The sequence below is a fragment of the Coenobita brevimanus genome, chromosome 4, assembly GCF_032717465.1.
Source record: "Coenobita brevimanus isolate Jiangsu-jjx chromosome 4, ASM3271746v2, whole genome shotgun sequence".
Lineage (NCBI taxonomy): Eukaryota > Metazoa > Arthropoda > Malacostraca > Decapoda > Coenobitidae > Coenobita > Coenobita brevimanus.
Window position 1 is genome coordinate 10,141,206 of NC_136957.1, and position 22,468 is coordinate 10,163,673.

Sequence of the window (22,468 nt, forward strand, 5' to 3'; positions counted from 1 at the left end):
AGGTGTCAGTAGTGCAGGGGTTGGGAAGGGAAGGGCCATTGCCAGTTTGTCTACACCCATAGCAATTTCTTCGCCTGTCTATCTTCCCCTTCTCCCCTCTCTCTCTCTCCTTCTCTGTCTGTCTGTCTGTCTGTCTGTCTCTCTCTCTCTCTCTTATATTATGCTGTAACTTATTCAATACATTTCCATTTACAGTCTATCTTTTTTCCCACCTTCCTTATCTTTCATTGCGTATAAAATTCTCTTCTCTCCTCAGCCGCTGAGATACTGCGTTCCTTTTATCCTTCCCTTGTTATTACTATTTTTCTCGCCCTTGGGTTTCCATCTCTTATTCTTTTCCCAAACTGGTTGCTTCCTCGTCTCCTTATCCTATTGCCTTTTTACTGTCTTTTTTTATTTCTTTTTCTTCTTTTCCTCCTATCTCTATTTATCAGTCCCCCTTTTCCTCTCTTTGCTTTCTGCTACCGCACTTCGTCTTTATTTCTTTCCCTTCCCTAGTTTCGCTCTCCCTTTATCTCACTCTCTCTCTTTCCCCTCAAAGGTATTTCCATCCTTTAATTAAGATCCGGTCAGCCAGATGTGTCTATTTCTTTCTCTGTTTTTCTGACTTTTAGTCCCCGTTCACTTCCCTCCAATTATCTCACCGGTTTTCCTGGTTACCCTTTAATGTTCCCTTTTCACATTACGTCACTCGTATGAAGGATGGTAGTACACTCCTATTGTTTTATTCATTATTTTTCTTGCTTCATCTCTCCTCTTATAAACAAGAATCAAATATCACTCAACGTTCCTTATGAAATTATTTGTAGTGCTTATTGGGATAGGTTTCATTTTACATGAAGTTTTTCGGCTTTGATCATCAAATCCTCAACAACGGTGACTCGATTATTTTGCATCATATTATCCCACCAACAGGAGAGGCTAGTATTCTACCCGTAACCCATCTTGCTAATGAACATCTTTTACGTATAATTTTGGCTTTATTTTGGAAAACCACTGGCAGTGATTGAAATATATTGGACTGCAATAGCCTACTTTAGTCTTGGGTCCCTACACCTCCACGAAGATAGAATGGGTTTAGCTCTTCCTGTTTTATCAACAAAGATGTCTATGATCTACGAAAATATGCGTGTCATTGTCATCGGTGTTTACCACAACAGCTATAGTAAACATGACACGTAAAGCGAGTTCGAGGATCTCCACACAGTTCCTCTGAAACGATGCCACCTAGTACGAGTAGTTTGGCCAGTTTCTGTCAGCGTCATCATTTTACAAGACTTTGGAGTCTATACACTGTATATACACTGTATATGGCTAGTGAGGGAGTGATCGCCCTCTACCTACACAGATCAAAAGCCCTCGGGAGCAGGGGGGTGGTTGCTTTCTCAGGCAGAGGAACTCCTTGAGAGTGAAATGGCTGGGAAGCATGCCGGCACGTGATAGCTGGGTCTTTCGGGTGTGGGCAATCAGGCAAGTTAGCTGCCTACTGCGACTGCAACACAATGGCGAGGTGTTCAGGAAGTTAGCCAAAGAAACCTTGATGGACTCTGAAAGAACAATAATGGCCCCCAGTCCCGTGCAGCCCTTAAGTGGGCTGGGAGTGCTAAGAATCTCATGGTTGCCTCAATTACAATCTAATTCCTTTGTTAATGCAAAAAATACAATTAAAATTGGTAACTGGAATGTGAGAACGCTAAATCATGACGGTAAAATCGATGAGTTAGTGAAGGTTTTTCAAAATTACGGACTTGATATTTGTGCTCTGACAGAAACTAGATTAACTGGAGTCGATAAGTTGGATTTGGAGGATGGTATACGTTTATTGATATCTGACCGACAGGATGGAATGCATTATCAGGGAGTAGGATTGTTGCTGGGTTGTAAGGCAAATAAGGCTTTATGTGAGTGGGATCCTATAGATGAGCGATTGTTATACGCACGGTTTAAATCAAATCATGGCAACATCAGTCTGTTTGTGTGTTATGCACCTACTAATGATGCACTCGATGAAAGGAAAGACACATTTTATGAAAAGTTGCAAGAAGGAGTAGGAAGGGTACCTAGACATGATGATTTGATCTGCGTTGGAGACTTTAATGCAGTAATGGGCTGTTCAAATGAGGGATTTGAGGCATGTATGGGTAAGATGGGAGTTGGTAGTAGGATGAGTGAAAACGGAGTGTGGTTTGGAAGCTTCTGTCTAGCAAATGACTTAGTCATCGGGGGCACACTCTTTCAGCATTGCAATATACACAAGACAACTTGGGTGTCGCCGTGTGGAAAATATAAAAATCAGATTGATCACATCGCTATCAGTAGGAGGCATAGAAGTTCTCTGCTAGATGTTCATGTTAAACAGGGAGCGGATATTGGTAGTGACCATCAACTCAGCATTGCAAAAATAAGGTTTAAACTTAAAAATCAGAAGAAGGAAAAATCTGGTGTTGGTAGATACGATATTGTTAAGGTTAGAAGGGAAGGAGAAGAAAAAGAAGGAATTCAGATTAGAATGCAGAAATAGGTTTTTGGTGTTGGAAACGTTGGAAGAGGGGGAGAGAAGTGTAGATGAGATGTGGGAGGATGTGAACAAAGTTTTGCATGAGACTGCTGAATGTACGATTGGAAGGAGACATAGATTCAGGAGAAAGAAATGGATATCAGAGGAAACGTGGGATATGATAAAAAAGAGAGGTGAAGCTAAATTGAGGAGTGAGATGCAATGCGTTGATGAACGAGAGATTGAATTAGCAAGAGCTGCGTACTGGAGTTTGAATTCAGAAGTAAGAAGGTTAGCTAGGGGAGATAAAAGATGTGTGGATGAAAGGTTGCAGAGACTGAAATCTTAATAAACAAAAATGATGGACAGAGTCAAAGAATAGCATATGAATCGATTAGAGAACTGAGTGGTAATGCAGGTAAACGCAAGGAAGTACCAGTTAGAGACAGGGAAGGAAATTTATTGACCAAAGATGGAGATATTAAAAATAGATGGAAAGAGCATTTTGAGACAGTTCTTAATAGACCAATACCACCAGAAGAGGATATACCGTCTGCTCAGGAAGTTTTAAATATAGAAACAGGAGAGTTGAGGCTTGCAGAAGTGGAGAAAGCAGTAAAACAGTTAAAGAATAATAAGGCACCAGGGGAGGATGGTTTATTTCAGGAAATGTTTAAAGTGGAGGGGGATAGATTAATAATGATCTTGACCAAGCTATTCAATAAGATATGGGTGACGGGGTTACTACCATCAGTTTGGAAGAATGGTGTAATTGTTAAAGTTCCGAAGAAGGGAGACCTGAGTGAATGTGGTAATTGGAGGGGAATCTCTTTGTCACCGATAGCTTTGAAAGTTTTCAGTAGGGTGTTGTTAAATAGGTTGGAGCCGGTGGTTGAGGGTATTCTGAGGGATGAACAGGCTAGTTTTAGAAAGGGACGTGGTTGCAATGATCAGATCTTTATAGTTAGGCATTTGATGCAGCAAGTTAATGAAATGAGAGTACCGTTAAGTCTTTGTTTTGTTGATTTTGAAAAGGCTTTTGATAGTGTTTCGAGAGAGACTATGGGGAAGATCATGAGACATTATGGAATACCAGAGGAGTTTGTGAGGGTCATTATGAACATGCATGAGGACACATTTTGTAAAGTGATGGTTGATGGTTGTCTGAGTGATTCGTTTGAAGTCAAGTCCGGAGTAATTCAAGGTGGTGTTCTATCGCCTTTACTATTTATATTGATCATTGATTACATTATGAAACGCGTTGGAACAGAAACCGGTGCAGGTATATTTTGGGGAGAGAACAGGAAACTTTTGGATTTAGATTATGCAGATGATATAGTTTTGATTTGTGATGGGCCAGAAGAGATGCAGAGAGTGTTGGACTGTTTGGTGAGTGAAGGTCGCAAGGTGGGTTTGGTTATTAATTGTGGAAAAACTGAAATAATCAATATGAATATGGAAAATGCGCAGGAATGTGTAATTGGAGGTATGGTTGTAAAGCAAGTTGATAGGTTTAAATATTTAGGTACTTATTTAGCCAAGGATGGTTCTTTGAACTTTGAATTCGAGGAAAAGTTAAAGAAGGCTAATCTTGCAATGGGAATGCTTAAAAATATTTGGAATAATAACAATTTTTCTGTGCATACAAAAATCAAACTTTATGAGGTAATGGTTAGGAGTATCTTAATTTATGGACACAAGTCTTGGTACAGCACAGTGACTATGGAAAATAAATTCTTGATGTTTGAAAACAAAGCACTTGGAAGAATATTAGGAGTTAAGTGGTGGGAAAGGATACCAAATAGTAGAATTAGAGAAATAACGGGAGTGCAGCCGGTCGATGAATATGTTAGGTTCTCACGATGGAAGTGGCTAGGACATGTGTATAGGAGACGGGGAATAGTACGAGGTACACCAGGGTGGGTGGCACTTGGTAGGAGAGGTAGAGGAAGGCCAAAAGAGACGTGGGTGAGGACAATGAGACGGGAAGCTGGAGATGAGTGTTGGGGAGATCTTGAGGAGTTAGCACAAGATAGGATGTGGTGGTGTGAGTTCATCGAGGCCCTATGCATCCCCGAGGGTGCTACAGGAAATGATTGATTGGAGCGACTTATACATTTGATCCAAGCGATACATACGTATACAGGACCTTCAGCTCGTCCAACAAAATGGGATCTATCTCTCCGTGAGGTGGTGGGAGACTTCTCGAGTGTGGGGGTTGGTGCCGGCTGGAACGACGGTACGGGCTCAGGTGTAGGTCGTGCAGCCAGGTTGTGCATCTTCACAAACGTAAATACTGTCATCAGTTTTGGTGGTAGTACCATGGCAGACTAAGGGATGTGTGGGGGAGGGGCGACGCATCAGTGTCAATGTGTGGGGTTGGCGACATGTTAATACTGTATTAGTGTATGTGAGCTGCAGACATCCTACAGGTGGCATAGACCTGCGGTGGTGGAGGTGGTGGTCGTGGTGGTGAGTATAGGTGATGATAAGCGTGGGTGGTGTCTGTGGTGGTGTAAGTGTTGGGAGTGGGGTCAGTGCTGGTGTGTGTGATGATCCTTATAAAAAATACCAGCCGCCTTCTCTATCACAGATATCGCTGTCACGTCCACAGCTATAATTTTGCCTTTACAAAGGCCACCACCCTCTTACAACCACAACAGTCGCTAACACCACTGTTACCCTAATTATTTATACTATCAATACCGCAACATTTTTCGTGATTTTTGCCATTTATAACGAGCAGTGTCAAAACCACCTCAGTCCCACTACAGTTACTACCATGACTATTCACAACTTCCACCATTGCTATCACACTACCATTATCCCTACCACATATATCACCATCACAGCCACAAGTACCACCTCGCTACCATAACAACCACATACCTAATAATAAATAGCACATTCCCCTACCTAAACCAACTCTGTCGCCATAAAAAAATACTACAAATGGAATGGGAGCTACCACAATTTCTATCGTAAATGCAAACACGAAGACCAACCAAAGTATCTACCCTCCATAACTGGCAACATCAGTGTCCACAGTATCATCAACCCTACCACCATTTTTCTCAAGAACTTTCCTCCCTTCTCACTCTGCTCTCTCAGACACCGATTTCCGTTTTAAAGTTCTACTCTCCCTTCTTTACTGTCATTTCCTTTTCCCTCCATATTTTCCCCTTTTTACTGTCCCTTCCTCTCTTCTTCCTTCCTGCCTTACTTCTCTTCAGTTGCTTCATTTTCAGCTTACTGCCCCTCCTTCAAGATCCATGCTTGTCCCTCCTTCATTTCCTTTTACCATCTCTATACCTCTCTTCCACCTTCTATTATTTTTTTTCTTTTCTTATTCTCCATGTCTTATTCTATACATTCTTTTCCTTATTTTTGTTTCTGGTGCATCACTAACAAAGCGGTAAATGTCATTGCCATAATTATCATCCCCGCTCAAGTGTAGGACCTCCAGGCTTGACCACCATGATATAAAGCCGTAAGGATAAATGACCCATTCTAGTGCCCTGGTATATTCCGTCGTTGAAAATCCTCCAGCCATAATTTGCTGACCCTAGCCTATATTAGCAAGCATTTGATATTGGTATTATACTGAAAACGATCCAATGAAGACTGACGTGCACACAGTCATGGCAAATTAAGCACTTCCATTTTCATATGCACAAGTCCCACCTCAGACACTTCTTTCTAATTTATTATATACGAGAATGTAAAACAGTAGTTTCCGGAGATTAGCCATCCTCTTGGGTTAACGATCGGCCCTACAGTGGATCACATATGGATTTGTAGAATTCTGTTACAGCCCAATGAAGAGTTGATAAACCAACGCCCTCGTCCGTAACAAAATGTACCGAGTGAGGAATGCCTGGAAGAGGCTGATTGTTTTCACTCTCGCCTGTCATCTCTCACTGGTTGCCTCTCTCTCTGCCGCGTCGATGCCGGGGATTAAACTGTGGTTACAGAGTTGTAGATTTGTAGACACTACTTAATGTGTGTGTGTGTGTGTGTGTGTGTGTGTGTGTGTGTGTGTGTGAAGTACTCCAATGCTCTCTCTCTTTTTGCACTCTAGTAGCGAGGGTGTTTTACTGGAGGGGTGTTACAAAAGAGAGATGATGTGTTTGCTCTTGGATGCCTGGCCAAGAACTCAGCTCTCGAGCTGTACTTTGTTAATCTGTGCCCAGTTGCGACCAACATAGCACCTCTTTTGCCCTAACTAAACATTCCCAAGCATGTGGCAAATTAAACTTCTGGCTGCGATAGTCCTCTGATACCTTTCCTTATATGAATTATTACACACCAACCCTGTTAAATGGCGTATCTTAAAGCATTACTTGCTCACCATATTATACCATCCTTTCAGTGATCTACATGAATTATTACGTAAATAATATACTTGATATTATGCGCCCGTTACCGTCATTTACAAATAATAGCTGGTAGTAGTATTTAATGGTAAAGCTGGCGACAGACGCCGTGAGGCGCTTAGCCACAGTGCTTTTCGCCTTCACTTAGGCTTTTGAGTCTGTGGCGGATTCTTTTCACCCTTTATCCTGGAATACAAGGCCACGACATCATCCAGGTTACGGCAGTTACCATGCCTAGGTGTTTCCCTAGGTACTCATTTTACCTATCAACCCAAAAAGGGTGGATGGACAACTGAGTTAAGTGACGCCAGCTGCCTGCACCAGGATTCGAACCACGATGCCAAGAGGGCGACAACTTCACAGTCGGCAATGCTGAACACACAGCCAATGCAGTACTGTAATTCAGAATACACAGAATTACATTATCAGTTTCATGCAAGGGAATTACATCAGTTTCATGCAAGGGATTACTGTCAACTGTCATTATCATTGGCTGGAGTATCGTTCCACATAAATAAATGAAATTGTAGCTTGTCAGGTTTAACTGTTGCTTCCACCTTAACACAGTAATGAAAGGATTTATTGTCATCAGTATTTAGTACATATAAATGTGGAAAAATGTTGTATATTCTATTTACAGGGAAGCCAAGCATACGAAAGACCAATATCCAAATGTGTGCTGTAGGATATCGCATGTTTTGCTCCATGTTTCGTTATGCAACAGAGTATACCCATTTATCCAAATCCCCAGCATGAAAAAAAAAAACTGTAGTTAGGAGTTTATCAACTTAACATAAATCACTCGATATGAAGAAATGCTCAGCTGAGGTCCTGCCAGTCGAAGTTTGTTTATATTCAAACTGTTCACCTCAGTGTCACCCGCTACACAAGTTAAACATCTTTGTTTAACCCGTCCCGTCCCGTCCGGCAGACGTCGCAAGCGCTCCCCAGTCCCAACAACCGGGCATTCCCGACAAAAATCGGCAAAATCGTCTATCTTTAAACCTTCATATCTCTGTTAGTAGTTAACCAATTGCAACAAATTCAATCAATCAATCATTTCCTGTGGCACCCTCGGGGATGCATAGGGCCTCGATGAACTCACACCACCACATCCTATCTTGTGCTAACTCCTCAAGATCTCCCCAACACTCATCTCCAGCTTCCCATCTCATTGTCCTCACCCACGTCTCTTTAGGTTTCATATTACTCAACAAGCCTTCGACTTCAAGTTGATGGCATCAGATGGCCCGTGAATTGCGGATACGGAGAGTGAGTGAGTGGGGAATATGGGGAATTTTTGGTGTTTTTTTGCTGGTGTCCGTACGCACGGCAGAGGCTCGGTGACAACAAAGGCTTACACTAGCCCACCACACTGATATCACATCGAATGACACATCCAGGACACCAAAATCCACTACAAATACTGGTTCCGTGAATATTTTTCCATAATCGGTTGTACTGGGTGAATGAAGGCCAGTCACAGCAGCAATAACCTTGAACTCAGGCTGCTGGTCTTCCTCGTTACTGACATACAGACAGACACTCGCGCTCTCTCCTGCTCTCTCTCTCTCTCTCTGTCTCTCTCTCTCTCTCTCTCTCTCTCTGTCTCTCTCTCTCTCTCTCTCTCTCTCTCTCTCTCTCTCACACACACACACACACATGGAAATGTATGTTTGGCTAGGATTACTGGCATTGGCGAGTGAGTAGAAGTCTGGGTATTGCGACTCCTAGAAATAACACTATTGCTACTACAAGTACAACTACCACTACAACAACCACTACTAATACTACAACTACCACTACTACAAGTACTACTACCACTACCACAACAACTACTATTACAACTACCACATCTAATACTATTACTACCACAACTACAATACGTACTACCACTGCTTCTACCACTACAAGTACTACTGCAAAAAAAATAAATAAAAAAATAAAAGAAATGTGAACCAAGTACAGGTAGTCATTTACGAACTACCCAAAACGGAAATAACACTGTGCCTTTCTCTTTCCTTTGAGTTATACTTTTTGTTCAAAAGAAATATGTATAAACAAATGTTTTACAATAAAATAAGGCTGCGAGTTTATCATGAAACATTACTTCTGCCTCTATTATTCACATGAGTATACGCAGAGGAGTGAAATCATATTTTCTATTTCAACAAAAAAAAAAAAACAATATACCGGTATGTACAAAACTAACTTTTTCATAATACTCAGACTCCTACCACTCGGTCTTTGCGTGGAAATCAAAGAAACAGTCAGTACACAGTGCAACCTCACATTCAGCACACCACCACCACATCATATGGCGTTGCTGTGGTCGGCGCGAAAAAGTGGCGCAAACATAGCAACGCCGGAAGGCTTCTTTGCCTGCAGGTGTGCGAGATAATATTTGCATGAAACGCCTGCTGAGGTAGTCCCTGCACTGCAGGCGGTCAGGCAGTTGCTGTACACTGTGAGTACGTTTCACGGAAGGACTGACCTGTCCATACCTCTCCTGAAGGCAGTAAATTATATCCATCTCAAACTGTCTGAGAGATGTGCTAGTCTGTGTAAAATCCTTGTACAGAATGAAGGCATTCAGCACACAGATGCTCAGTACATGTAGGAATGCCTTCTTATACCACTTATAACACCTCCTCAGACAGTTGATTGTGCCGATCTGCATATCTGATTTATCGACGAGTCGAATGTTCACGTTATAGTCCATAACAACATCAGGCTTGAAGACTGGCTGCATCGTTCTTCTATCGACCTTGCCTGTGTCAATCAACTTACCTTCGTGGACCGTGGAGAGGGCATTCACCTTTCTCTTATCATGCCAGTGAATTGCCAGGAGTTTACTTGATTGCAAGGTCCTCCACTCCCCCTTCACAGTGCCTTTGGGAAAGGATGGCTAATGCTTCCTCTTTGCACGGACAGTGCCACACGATCCAATTTGGTGTTCTTGCAGGTAGTTTGCGAGACTTGGTGCCGTGTAATAATTATCAATGTAAAGGATATGGTTGCTACAGAAGTACCTGTCCATTAGTTTCTTGACCACAGAGCCAGAGAAACCATGGGGATCGTCCTTCAACAACACCGCATCACTCGCTGTATACACAGTGAAATCAAGCATGTACCCAGTCTTGTAATCACTCACACAAGACAAAGAACTTTATTCCAAAACGATGTCTCTCATGGAATGTACTGAAAAAAGGCAAGATGTCCCCTGAACAAAACAAGCGACTCGTCGATAACAACGTTCTGAAATGGCCTGAGAAATGATCAAAAAATTTCCTTCATCATCTCCGGAATTGAGCGAATTTTCCACAGCCTATTATTCGGATGTGGGACCATATTCGTGGAAAAATTTAAGCTCCTCATGATGTCAAGATATTGGTCACGTGGCATATACTTACCAAATACTGGCATCGCAGCAATATCGTCCACGAGCCCCTAATCGTGTATGTTATGTTTTCAAACATGAGGCATCAACACTGTCAATACTAGCCAAACATACATTTCGCTAACACTCGATGCACTCCATTCCTTCATTTTCGCACTCTCTCTCAGGTGCGAAGTTTCAGCCCAGTGGCAGCAGAAATCCCTGAAACTGTTCACATCTTTCACAATGAACTCCATCATTGATGTTGTGAAAAAAGTGAGGAAGAAGTCCACCGCAGAAGAAGCTCTGTTGCAGGGAAATTCTGGCTGCACACCTGCATTTGTATCATCAAACACAGGTACTTCAGGCTGAAATCCCGTCCTTTCGTCTCACACAAAGGTTTCTAACCTACCAGTCCATGGCTCCTGTCATGTCTGCTGTGCACATGACCTGCCCCGTGCCCTGCCATGGCCCCTAGCATGGCGGCGTGGTGGCAATTCCACAGACTCACCACTAGATGAAGCAGGTGATGATGCTGGTGACGGTGATCATGGTGGTGATGGTGTTGGTGAAAGGCATCGGCGGACACGTGCCTGCCAGTGTGCACCTGTACCAACATAACCAGAAGGGCCAGGTCGTGGTGAAGTAGCACATGGGGCACATCGGCGTGGTGATGCACATGGTGAGGTCTGAAGTGAGGCAGGTCAATGTGATGATTCACGTGGTGAGGCAGGTCGGCGTGGTGAGGCACATGGTGAGGCCTGTAGTGATGCAGGCCTGTGTGGTGATGCATGTGGTGATGCATAAAGTGATGTAGGCCATGTGGGTGAAGGTGGTGGTGAAGGTGTATGGGTGGAAAATTCCACCCTATGCTGCTCTCGTGCCCGGAGGCACAGCCTGTGGTGTTTTCTCCTCCTGCTAGCCTCCTCACTTCCTTCACTCTCTACCTCCCCCGCCACTTTCTCGACTGTGCATATATCACCCTCTGCTGGATCTTCAAGTTCATCTGATCCTTCATCATCAGAAAAGGCTGATGCTCTTGCAGATGGAAAATATCACCGCACAGTGGAGAATTCATGGTCACTCCTCCTCTGACGCATATTTTTCCATACTCAGCATTGCTAAATCTGGTTCTTCAGAGGAGGAGTCACTTTCCCCACTCACAATCGGCAATAATGGTACATCTAACTCCTTCCCTATTGCACTATCACTTATGCCTTTCCTCCGAGGGCCATTGGACTTTACAGGAGTGGAAGTTGGTGGGTGCAGGCAGTCGGCCTAGGGTCGGGACACAGGAATATCTATATGTGTAGGCCTATCCATCACAGAGGTACACAGGCAACTGGAGCATGACTGGGATGCGTGTGGGAGGGATGCCAGCGGGTGCAGGTGGTGAAAATAATCAGCTGAGTATTCAAAGAATGGCACGAATTACTAGACCATGTATACACGACCCCCGGACGTCCCTGGAAAGACATGTATACATGTCACCCAGATGGTATGGGTTAAAAACGGACTGTGAAGTGTTGTGTTATTTCTGCCAAAAGTGTTTAGTAAGTATTGTGTTATTTGTTGCATATACAATCCTGTACTTACCTTTTTTCTGGAAGTTAGTCAGCTGTTAATTGAAGCTGAGAGGGCTTGTTTAACACCGTCGTCACTCTGCTCACATTAGCATTGCACACAACATGAGAGTAACATACTACATGATTACATTTGTTCATACTGCGACCAAGAAGTATTGTGTTATTTGTGTTGCAAGTATTGTGCTGTAAGTGTTCACTTAGCGTTCTGTGAATTATGTTGCATGTACTGTGCTACTGGAAGTATGTAATGGGTTTATTATTACTGGAAATGTGCTTGGGTGTTGACTAAAGTCAGGCACATGTAATCCTCTATGTCCAGTTGACAATGCCCCAAGAAAGCCATAATATATATATATATATATATATATATATATATATATATATATATATATATATATATATATATATATATATATATATATATATATATATAACCCTTTTGGATAAGGAGGGATTCCTGTTGTTTCACTTTTATAGAATGTCTTGATAATGAAAAGCATTATTATTTTTCTGTGTATGTATTTCAGTGGATTCATTTCTGCAAGGAGATTCTAACAACTTTTTATGATTGTCGCGGTCAGAGCATTTATGTGATTCTAAACAAGCCATATGTTGAGTACTTCTTGTTTAGCAACTTTGTAACTTGGATATAAGTTTTTCTGTTACTGAGATCTGATTACCTCCCTTGGATGGTAATGCCAATGTGTTATGTATATCAACAAATATATGTGGAATTCTTCCTACCTCTCGTATTATCTCATTCTCTGTCACCTCTTCCTGTTTTTCATCTTCATTACATAACCTTTCATTCCCCTTCTGTTTTTGCATTCCTTTCAGGTAAATCACTTTGTCTCTCAGTTTCTCAAGATGTGTCTTTGTGCAAGTATTTCCACTTCCCCCCTCCCTCATCACATTATTTTAACTACTGTTTCATTCTCTCCATCATAGTCCATTATTCAATTCCTTTGAGACCCCATTGTCTCTATAATAATATATTCTCTAAGTCAGTCTTTCTTCGTTTTCACATCCTCCGTACATCCTCACTTTCTCTCATCTTTGTCGGCTTTCTTACGTCATTTCTGTCATTCTTCCACCTTCCACTTTACCATTCTTCTGTCTTCCTCCCTGAACCATTAATTGCTCTCTTTTTCTGCCTGCCTCTCCTCTCTCTTTCTGTCTCTCCTAGTCATATATATATATATATATATATATATATATATATATATATATATATATATATATATATATATATATATATATATATATATATATATATCAGAGGAGTAGACTGTAGCACCAGTCGAGTAGGGCAATACTCCCAATGTGGATGGAAAGCTGATGACAGGGAGAGATGGAGCTTCCGTTTCATCAGCCCTCGGGACTAGTTCTTGACCATCCCCCTTTCCTGAACTTTTTCAGTGTCTCAGTAACACAGAGAGTAGGCTAGCATGCTCTCCAGTACAAATTTCTCTTACTGACAACACCAAACTACATGCACAGTACACACTACACTTCCTTTGCAAAATTAGAAATGAAAAATGGCCACCAATATCCAAGCCTTGGAGTCCCTAGGAAGGACGGAGGACCATAAATGCCCCCACCATCAGCTCCTCTCCCGGTGACGACTCAACGAGCTACCTGGAACCACTGTCTGACTCACTTCATTTCTGCAACATTTGCGGCCTTTCCTCTAACATTTGCTCTGTTTAGCACCATCTCTCCTCTTCTAAACCTCACCTTCACTTCCTAACTGAGCCTCAGCTGTCTGAGGCAACTGGTAGCAAACACATTTCTGTATCCTCCTACTTTCTCTATACTCATTTCAAAGCCAAAGGTGGCTGTTGTGTATATGTATGCAACGACTTAAGTCTCACTCATGTTCTCTAACTTGATTCTTCTGAATTCTCTTATCTGACTTTGGCTTTCCTGTCATTCTCTGAGTAAATATATCTGCTCTGTTTTCTTATCCCCTAATTCTACTGACTATGAAAAACTCATCAACTATCTTACTTCTGTGATGGAACACATTCTATCTATTTCTCCTTTCTCTGAAATCTACATTCTAGGAGATTTCAGTGTTCACCACCACCTTTGGCTCTCCTTTCCTTTCACTGATCCACCTGGTGAACTGGCTCTGCTAAAAATAATTTCATCCATACTAAATGCTTTCAACTCTCCAACTCGAATTCTTCTCGCTCCTTCTGGTACCTTGCCAAAAACCTTTCTAACAACTTTACCTTATCATCCTTCCCTCCGCTTTGCTACTTTGATAGCTGATTCTGCAGCTATTTCTTCTACTGATAAAGTAGATCTCTTCACTCAGACTTTCTCTTCCACTTCCACCATATATGATTCTGGTGCTGTTCCTTCATCACTTCCCCTCTCTTGCTTCCTTATGGCAGGCACAAAAATGTCTTCAGCTGATTTTTTTTTTTTTTTTTTTTTTTTTTTTTGCCATCACTGGCCTCAATACTAAAATGCATATGGGCGTGATGGAGTCCCTCCTGTTGTCCTCAAAAATTGTGCCTTTCTGCTTACACCCTGCATAGGTAAACTCTATCGCCTTTGTCTATCAACTTGTGCCTTTTTTTCTTGCTAGAAGTTTGCTCTCATTCGGCCAGTCCCAATGAAGGGTGACATTCCTAACCCTGTAACTATCGTCCAAATGCTTTAACATCCTGTGACTCAATGGTTTTCGAGTGTATTCTTAACAGAAAAATTTTAAAGCATCATTCCTATCACAACCTTCTTTCTGATCATCAGTATGGGTTTCTACAGGGACGCTCGACTAGTGATCTTCTCACCTACCTTTCAGACTCTTGGTCATCCTCCTTTCGGGACTTTGGTGAAAGCTTTGCCATTGCACTCTACATCTCAAAGGCTTTCGATCGAGTCTGGCATAAATCTTCAAATTCCAAACTGCCCTCTTACTGTTTCTATCCTTGTATCTGTGTTTTCAACTATAGTTTCCTTTCTGGTCGTCCTATAGCCACTGTGGTAGACGGCCATTGTTCTTCTCCTAGATCTATCAACAGTAGTGTTCCTCAGGGCTCTGTTCGATCACCAACTCTCTTCCTTTTATTCATCAATGACATTCTGAGCTGTACTTCTAACCCTATCCACTCATATGCTGATGATTCCACCCTTCACCATTCCATTTGGTTCCTGCAACATCCATCTCAACAGTTACTTCAACAAACAAAGGATGTGGCTATGGCATATGTAATGTCTGACTTGGCTCGTATCTCTGACTGGGTAATAAGTATCTTGTTGTTTTTAATGCATCAAAGGCTCAGTTCTTACTCCTATCAACCCGACAAAATCTTCCACAGGTGTACCGACTAATGTTTAATAACATTCAGGACAATCCTGCATCATCCGTGAACATGCTTGGGGTTTAATTCACTGGGGACTTATCTTAGAAATATCATATTACATCTCTTGTCAAATTTGCTTCCAAGAGATTGAGTGTGCTAAGCCGACTCCATACCTTCTTACCCCTGCACTGTTGTTGACTTTATACTCAAGTTTTATTCGCCCCTATGTGGAGTACAACGCTCATGTGTGGGAAGGCTCCCCATATACAGCTCTTCTCAATAGGGTTGAGTCAAAGGTTTTTCGTCTCATTAACTCTCCTTCTCTTACTGGCTCCATTCAACCTCTGTCTCTTCACCACATTGTTGCATCTTTATCTCTTTTCTATCGCTACTTCAATGTTTACTGCTTCTCTGAACTGTCTATTTGCATCCCTCCACCTCTGTGACAGGCACATAGCACCTGTCAAGCAATGGACTCTCATCCTTTTTCTGTCCAACTCTCTTATGCAAGACTTAACCATTACTCCCAGTCCTTCATTTATGCAACAGGTCAGCTTTGAAACTGTCTCCCTTTGTCTGTACTTCCTGCTTCCTATTATCTCCAGTCTTTCAAACGCAGTGTGTCCAGGCATCTCGAAATTATCAAATTTGGCTCTCTTTTCTATTGTTTTTGTTTTTTTCTTGGTAGGAACAGTTTGCGGGTTCCTGGCCTTTATTTCCTTTTTCCTTGCATAAAGTATATGATGCCTTAATCCTGTAAGGGGTGGCCACAAAGAAATCGCCTCCATGTCTCCCTGTCCAACGGCATTTCACTGCCCTGCTCCCAGCTCACACACCCCTCTCTCATATACCTATCCACTCCATCCCTCCATCTCATCCTTGGCCTCCCTTTCCCCCCCTCCGCGTCACTCACATACACTTTCCTCATCAGTCTCTCACTCTCCATCCTCTCCACAGGGCCAAACCATCTCAATGTGTTTCTCCTATCCATGTGTGTCCTATCCATATTCACACCACAATGCTCCTTCACTTCCTCATTTGTCAGTCTGTCTCCCCATGTGACTCCACATGCTCCTCTCAAATATTACAATTCCACTGCTCTCACTCCTGACTTCTGTCTCTCCAACAAGGTCCAAGCTTCACTTCCATACGTTAGATTTGGTATCACAATACTGTCATGTAGTAACTTTTTCACTTCCATGCTCACTTCCTTGTTTTTTATCACTGCTTTCAAGGAACGAGTAACCTGTCTTCCTTGTTATACTCTTTCAAGCACTTCATCCTCTGAAGTTCCATCCTTACTCATCACACTACCCAAGTACTTAAATGCACTCACATTTTCCATTTTCTCCTCATCCAACCTCACTGCACACTCACTGACTCCGCTTCTCTCGAAGACCATAATTTTACTCTTCCCAACATTCACATAGCATATATATATATATATATATATATATATATATATATATATATATATATATATATATATATATATAGGTAGGTAAATAGATAGACAGCTATCAGAACATTAGCCCACCTTTGGCTACACACACTAGGTGCCAGTTCTTTACGTAGCTACTACCCCGAAGGACTGGTTCCCTCACTAATCAATGTTTTCCCTCGGACTTATATTCTCTGTGGACCTCCTTTCACTTATGGACCTATTTTGCCATGCAGATCTATATTCCCCATGAAGTTTAGATCTGTTTCCTAAACTAACCAATTTTCCCCATGAACCCATTTTCTCCTATGAAGCTATTTTCCCCCAAAACTTGTTTTCCACGACAGACCTGTTTTCACCCATTTTCCTCATCAGTCATTTACCCTCCATGGAGCTGTCTTCCTGTTCAGAAATATTTTCCCTTAACACTTATTTTTACCATTGACCTAATTTCCATCAAGGATCTATTGTCTCCCATGGAATATATTTCGTCTATGCTTATACATTCCCTCATGGACCTACTTTCACCAGGGACCTATTTACCCTTTGGATCCATATTCCCTACAGACATTTTCCCTCAAGGATCTGTTTCTTTCCCATGGGGAAGCACCAGATCTCCACATAGACCTATTTCTCCCATGGAACTATTTCTCCAATGGACCTGTTTTGGCCCAATGAACCTATGTTTCTATGTGAGGCCATTTCCACCAGGGCATTATCTCTACCGATATACTGTGTTTTCCCACATGGATGTATTCCACAATAGACCTATATTACCACTACTCACCGATCTATCCACTCACCCACATACCTACTACTTAACTATAAAATAGTACATTTACACACACACACACACAAACACACAGAATATATATATATATATATATATATATATATATATATATAGATAGATAGATAGATAGATAGATAAATAGATAGTAATCCCTTCACTATCCGACGTAATAGAGCCAAAGGCACGTCTGGAAAGTGGTCCTGTCCGGATGGTGGGCACCAGCCTCATGGGCTGGTACTTATGGACCCTAACCCAGCCTAACTTTGAAAGCCACCTAAATAACTCCCTACCGGACATGCATATCACCTATTTAAACCTATTTAAGACCCTATTCACACCAATAATGGACATAAAGCATGAAATAAATGAAAAGGAACCAAAGAATGAGGAATTGGAAGTGACTGTACCTCAGCCAGGGTACTTACATCACGTTTGTGGCTTCCTTTCTAAGGTTTTGGCAGTGGTGAAAATGCTCTTGAAGCACGTACAGTAATCCAGTGTTGTGCTGCACTTGATTCTTTGCACTGTGAGTTATAAATGTTTAACACTGCACATTGTTCTTAACTGTACCATTGCAGTTCTAACCGCCGGTTTAAACTGCCAATTTGCACTCCACAGTTGATCCTTTGCACTCTTAAGTTCAAATTTCTTAACACTGCACAACACTGTAAATTCCCATGTGGTCTAGAGGCGAGGTATTGCAGTATATTCACTGTTTATTCACAAAAAAACGAGCACGTGTGGACAATCGAAGTTAGGGAGTAACTGTTGATGTCGGGAAACAGAGTTGCCAGATCGCAACGGCCACATTACCAATTTCCTCAACTTTCATTATCAAATTTAACTTTTCATTACCAAATTCGTAAAGCTAGCGTTTATTCTTCACTAATTATATATACAAGTTGAAATACATGTAATCATCTCCTTATAATTAACAGCATGTTGATTATTTTCATGCTATGTAGGGTGGCAGATTAATCAGAGAGAGCAAACAATCCACCATCTCCATCCTGTGTATCCTCATACATGTGAAAAATCCGTTTGGCAATGGATTATTCTGATTCATTACCAAACGAATTTTTTATTACCAAATTGGTCCACATTTGGTAATGAAAAATAACAAACGGCAACCTGACAGGGAAGAGGGGAGGGGGGAGGAAGGAAGGGGTGAAGGGGCCATGGTGTAAGCAGCTGTTTGGCGCCTTGCGGTGTTTGGCAGGATCTATATTCTAATTATATTCATAACCATGTCCTTGTCTGTTGTGTGTATCCATGTACATTCCTCTTATTGGAAATTGTTATGTACATATTTATAGCCTCCACAACAGATTCCTCAAAATCATTGTATTTAGTTTCTGTGTACCATATTCTTGCGATCTTTCTGCATTTCCATTCTGTCATTATAGTTTTTCTTTTGCTCTCCCTCTCTCTCTCTCTCTCTCTCTCTCGGTTTTTGTGTGATGTGTGGGCCGTCTCCCCCGTACCGATATATTCTTAATTATGTATGTTCTTGCATGGATTTGTTCCAATTTCTAAAGTTCTCATTCCCACCCAATCCAATAGGAGGGAAGCAGGCTGGAATGAGTGCAATTATAATGATGATGATGATGATGATGATGAATATGATGATGATGATGAATTTTTGTACATGATATCTTGTACCCTTGCAGTGTGGTACCAATATGTTTACGTTTAGCCGAATCAGGAACCACAGCAACAAAAACTATAGCAACAACAAGCTGTTTGTTCCTTTACTCGGAGTTTTATTCCCACGTGTTCTTGTGCCAATGTGCTCTTGTGCTGCGTTCTGTTACTGATGTAGTAAATGTTCTCACATGTTTTTCAGTCCTCCTGCAACTCCGAGCTCACCCCCTCAAAACTGGCGTGTTTTGTAATTGACATGGTGTGTGCGTTGTTTTGTTCAACTTCTTTAGTGTTCATGTATCAGCAAGTCTATTCTCTGTTAATGATGTTTTTTTTTTCTGTTCTCACGTGATATGGTGTTCTTTCTCAGCCTCAACCCAGCCTCCTCAGAACGTGGGTGTGGAGCTGAGTAATGTGACCACCACCGCCGTCTTCTGGTCCCCTCCGCCACCCCTCAGCCGCAACGGACTCATCGTGGCCTACCATGTGAGGCAGCATCCAGTCAAGGGCGAGGAGAGGTAGGCAGAGGATGGAACACTGCTGGGTAGGTGTTGGGGTACTGGAAGGCAGGGGAGACAGCATAGCTGGAAAAGGTGATGAAATACAGGTAGAGAGAAGGTGAGGTGCAACAGGTAGGGAGGGGAGGTAGAACATCTGAAAGTGTGAAATGGTAAAGATAGACAGGTGAGATTGGTAGGCATATGAAAAAGCAAGTAGACAGAGGCACATAGTTTAGACTCAAGCAACATATGTGTACGTGCAGGGGATTCAGAGGCGAACAATATCTATGGTCAAAGGGGATAGAGGTACCAGATGTGTATAGATAGGCAGGCATAGACAACAGGTATATGTGGGCAAGTGAGACACGGCCAACAGATACAGAGTATACAGACAGAAAGGCAAGATCAACAGATGTATATATATATAGAGAGAGAGAGCGAGAGAGAGAGAGAGGGAGAGAGAGAGAGGTGTTGGCAAAATGTGTATATAAATAGGGAACCACAGACAATCGATGTATCTGTACAGAGAGGCACAGACAGTTGCATATAGGCAGAAATGACGCAGGCAACATCTATTCTATGAAAGTTGCTGTGCTCCTCTCTCTCTCTCTCTCTCTCTCTCTCTCTCTTTGTGGAAATTTGCGAACAGTCATCTTGGTAGAACTTGGTTAATGGGTGGGTAGGCTAGTGATTGATGGACAGGCATGATGTGTAGAGCAGGTGGATGAGTTGCTGGACAAGCAGAGTGTGTAGAGCGGGTAGATGAGTTTATACACAGCCAAGGTGGTCAGAGTTTTTAGAACGAGTTTGGTAAGTGTCTGGACAGAATGAGTGAGTCGTTCGGTGGGGTGCAGAGGGAGAGAGGGAGGATGCATGGGTGAAAAGTACCGTCGTCCACTGGGGAATACGTCCGAAGTTGCATTAAGTCCAAGTGGTATAACTGATCCACAGGTGAATAAATCTGAAATGCCCACCACGACGAGACACCACAGGGACGTTGCAACATCCACCCCAGGGGAAGACCACACGGAGGCTCTGAGGGCAGGTGCATTGCCCAGGCAGTATGGGTCTATGTCCCCTACTACCTTGCGCCCCTTTTCCCCTCAACAGACTTGGGAACTACACAGTGCTGGTGCACTACTCTCCAGCTGGACCAGCTCTCACCAAGTTCGGGGTAGGGCTGATATCTCAGTCCCAGACAGCACCCCAGTGATGGCCACTAGCTGCTCAACAGCTGCATCCCCCCTCCCTTCTGCAGAAACCAGTGACGGCCACTAGCTGCACTAGAGGAGAGACAGCCACAGCCTGCTCTCTTTCTGCAGCTGCCTCCAGGAGTTGGACCTCGGTGACGGCCACAAGCCGAGCCAGCAGGCAGGTGATGACCACTAGCAGCATCTCGTCTGCCGTCCCCTCCCATCACAAGACCTCGGTGGCGGCCACTGGCAACACCCATGAGCGAGTGACGGCCACTAGCTGCACGAAACCCACAGTCCACTTGTGGAATGAGACCCTGGCAATGGCCACTAGCTGTGTCAGAGGACAGTTTTTTTTAATGCAAGAAAGAAGGAACCAAAGGCCAGGGGCCCACAAATCGTTCCTTCTAAGAAAAAAAAAAACAGGACTAATGAGAGCCAAATTAAAGATCCGTTCATTTCGAGATGCCTGGACAAACTGTGTTTGAAAGACTGGAGATCATAGGAAGTAGAAAATACAGACAGAGGGAGAGTTCCAGAGTTGACCTGTTCCATAAATGAAGGACTGGAAGTAAAGGTTATCTCTTGCATTAGAGAGTTGGACAGAAAAGGGATGAGAGTTTGTTGCTAGACGGGTGCTATGCGCCCGTCGTAGAGGAGGAGGGATGCAAGCAGACAGTTCAGAGGAGCAGCAACCATTGAAGTAGCGGTAGAAAAGAGATAAAGAGGCAACAGTGCAGCGAAGAGACAGAGGTTGAAGGGAAACAGTAAGAGAAGGAGAGTTGATGAGATAAAAAGCCTTTGATTCCACGCTATTGAGAAGAGTTGTATGTGGGGAGCCTCCTCACACATGAGAGTAGTGCTTTACACAGGGGCGAATAAAAGCCGTGTATAAAGTCAACAACTGTGCGGGGGTAAAGAAGGTATGGAGTCGGCTTGGCACACTTACTCTCTTGGAAGCTGATTTTACAAGAGATGAAAAATGATCTTTCCAAGATAAGTCCTGGGTGAATGAATGCCAAGCATGTTCAAAGATGATGCAGGATTGAGCTGGATATTATTAAACATTAGTGGGTACTCCTGTGGAAGATTATTTTGGGTTAATAGGCATAAAAATTGAGTTTTTGATGCATTAAAGACAAGATTATTTTTACCCCAGTCAGAGATACGAGCCAAGCCAGACATTAGGTTTGCCATTGCCTCATCCCTTGTTTGTTGAAGTAACTGCTAAGATGGATGTTGCCGGAACCGAATGGAAAGGTGAAGGGTGGAATCATCTGTGTATGAGTGGATAGGGTTAGATGTACAGCTAGGTCATTGATGAATAAAAGGAAGAGAGTCAGTGATAAGTTAGAGCCCTGAGGAACACCACTGTTGATAGATCTAGGAGAAAAACGATGGCCATCTACAACAGCGGCTTTAAAATGAACGGAAAGGAAACTATAGATGAAGGCACAGATAGAAGGATAGAAACCGCAAGAGGACAGTTTGGAAATTAAAGATTTATGCCAGACTCGATTGAAAGCCTTTGAGATGTCAAGTGCAATGGCAAAGCTTTCACCAGAGTCCTGAAAGGAGGATGACCAGGAGTCTGAAAGGTCGGTGAGAAGATCGCCAGTGGAGCGTCCCTGACAGAACTCATACTGACGAGCAGAGAGAAGGTTGTGATAGGAAAGATGCTTTTAAATTTTTCTGTTAATAATTGACTCGAAAACTTTTGAGACACAGGATGTTAAAGCAAC